Source organism: Mus caroli, chromosome 14 (genome assembly GCF_900094665.2).
Source record: "Mus caroli chromosome 14, CAROLI_EIJ_v1.1, whole genome shotgun sequence".
Classification (NCBI taxonomy): Eukaryota; Metazoa; Chordata; class Mammalia; order Rodentia; family Muridae; genus Mus; species Mus caroli.
The window spans coordinates 77476079-77479161 of NC_034583.1; the positions used below are offsets into that span (position 1 = coordinate 77476079).

Here is a 3083-nt window from a genome sequence, read left to right on the forward strand (position 1 = left end):
GGGATTCCAGCATATACAGAAGACTGGCTGAGACACCCAACATTGTGGAACTGCACAACTACTAGCTTCTTGGATTTTCTACTCACACCTAGATATTGTTGGACTAGTTGGACTGCAGCCTGTAGGGCATTCCAATAAATTCCATATACATGGAGAGATCCATACAGTAACGTTTGTGACTCTAGAGAATCGTGACTGATACAGTGTCTAACAGGGGAAGTTTGAAACATGCTCTAAGATGAGAAGGATTTAAAGAGAGACCAAAGATCAGTGCCAACTGTCCTGGACAGGAGTCATCTGCTTCATCTCAGCTCTGCTTCCTGTAATACCCAGCCCTCTTCTTTATATTAAAAACAACTTGAAGAGTTTAGAGATGTTGATGTACAATTAGGAGGACTTGATAACAAGCCAGGCATGGTCTCATGGACATCTGTAATCCCAGCACTGAAACAGGCAAAAGAAAAGAGGCAGATAGCTTCAGTTTGCTGTTTGCCAGCATAGCCAAAGAATACAAACCCTGGGTTTAGGAAAAAATTCTGCCTCAAAGGAGTAAGGTGAAGAATGATAGGTGGGAACACCAGACACCTTCCTTTGGCCTCTACATATACACACAGGTATGGGGACCTGTGTACACAAGCATGCATACACACTACACACACACACACACACACACACAAACCTTAAATTTTGTGCTCTTGAAAAAAATTTAAAGCTTTGAAAAAATGTGAAATAACCAAAGAGACACATCATATCTTACCAAAAAAAAAAGTGAGAGGTGGTAATAATATAAGGTTAAAAGGAGTTCCATACCTGGTCTATCTGATAGGGATCTGTCCCATTAAAGTATTTGTAAAAGGAATGGTTACTAGAGACGAATTTATATGGTAGCAAGTTGAACCTCAGAAGTTATTTTTTTTTTCAGACACAAAAAGACATCTAGGGTATCTAGCACAACTTTCTTATTTACAGATTTAAAAAAAAAAAAGTGATTTACTTGAAGACAAATGTTTGCTCTAACTTCACACAGTGAGTCACTGTAGGCAGGTAGGCTTGTGATTGTGTGGCTGTGTGTCCATCTTCCCCATTGGTGTGGTATGATCATAAGTATGTTTCTTATTGTCTTTTTGTTTCTACTCTCTCATATGGACTGAGATGGTTGTAGTTATATACTTACATGTGTCATGATTTGAATATGTGTGGCCCAGGGAGTGGCACTATTTGGAGGTGTGGCCATGTTGGAATAGGTGTGTGGTAGTGGGTCTGGGCTTTGAGACCTTTGTTCTAGCTGCCTGAAAGTCAGTATTTGGCTAGCAGCCTTCAGATGAAGATGTAGAATTCCTAGGTTCACCTGCACAATGCCTGCCTGGATGCTGCCATGCTCCCGCCTTGATGATAATGAAATGACCCTCTGAACCTGTAAGCCAGCCCCAATTAAATGCTGTCCTTATAAGATTTGCATTGGTCATGGTGTCTGTTCACAGCAGTAAAACCCTAACTAAGACAATATGTGTATATATAGTATATATTTAAATATGTCTTATCATATACATATATATATACATAAAACATACATACATACATATAAATCAACTATTAGACAAAAAAAACATGCATTTGAGAGAAATCAAGAGAGAAACACATGGAAGCAGATGGAGGGAGAAGAAACAAGGTAGAAAATTATGTAATTGTAATTTCAAGAGATAAACAATTATTGTAAAATACATAACTTCATGTTGTCCTTGTTTTTAATAGCTGAGTAATTTTTCATTGTGTAAGTGAACCACATTTTCTTCATCCATTCTTTAGTTGAGGAACATCTAGGTTGTTTCCAGCTTCTGGTTTATTACAAATAAATCTGCTATGGACATAGTTGAGTAAGTGTCCTTGTGGGATGGTGGAACATCTTTTAGATATATGCACAGGAGCAGTATAGCTGGTTATACCACATTAGGTTGAACTATTCCAATTTTCTGAGAACCACCAAGTTGATTTCTAAAGTGGTTTTCCAAGTTTACACTCTCACCAGCAATGTAAGAGTGTTCACCTTGACACTTAATTTTTTAAAAATCATATTAATCCTCCTGGTATACTTTACTTTTAAAATATTTAGTTTTTATTTTTCAATTTTTTGTATCCATATATGTGTACATGTGGCCTTAGGCCCCCAGAAGAGCCCAGAAGTGGGCACTGGATTCCCTGGAGCCAGGCTGATAGGTGATTGAACGCCACCCAATAAGGATTCTGAGAATCCAGCTCCAGTCCTCTGGAAGAGCAGTTTGTACTCTTAGCCACTGAAATGTCCTTCCAGGCCCTTGGACTTCACTTTTTATATAAAATTTATTATAATACTTACCTGGCAGAGGATATATGATCATGTAGGTGTTTTTCCCATGCAGAGACTTACTTATGACACTCCAGGATGTGCTGACTCCTGGTATTTCCTATGCATAATTTGTGGTAGTGGAAAGACTGCATTCAAGGCCTCCCTGAAAGAAAAAGAAAGAAAAAAAGAAAGGCAGGCAGGCAGGAAGGAAGGAACAAACAAAGATTATTCTATGAAGTTTTTTTTATTTTATCAAAATATGTTCTCCTTAATGAAAGTATGCAACTGAAGTAGTTACATACTAAAGCTGCTCTATTACACTGAGTTCGAATACCCCTGACTTTCGGTATGATGGACCAGAACAAAAGAGATCATCTTCCTGAAGAACTGTCAATGTGTCTGTTCATTGCTGGGGTTGTCAATGCTCTGTAAGTGACAGTGCACTTTACCGAAGAACTGCAACGCCTGTTATCACTTCAACTCAAGTGGTCAAGAAGTTCCACCCAAAGCCCACAGAAAAACTCCCGCACACTTATCAAAAACACCACCAAAAGTGTAGCTATTAATATACAAACTTTGCACTCATTTCTTCTGAATTCTTGTCAGAAAATAGACATTTGTAAATAAAAGGGATCCTTTCTTTGGTCCATTTTTGTATTGACATATATTCTCTATTATTAACTTAAATAATTAACATTTATTTCCTATTAACTTCATTCATAAATTTTACAAATGATTAAATTAAATAATCTATTAAATA

At 37.4% G+C, this 3083-nt stretch overlaps 1 pseudogene; it reads left to right on the forward strand.

The window, feature by feature from the left end:
- Window positions 1-2345: 2345 nt before the first annotated feature.
- LOC115029319 lies at window positions 2346-2488 on the forward strand (annotated as a pseudogene).
- Window positions 2489-3083: the final 595 nt, after the last annotated feature.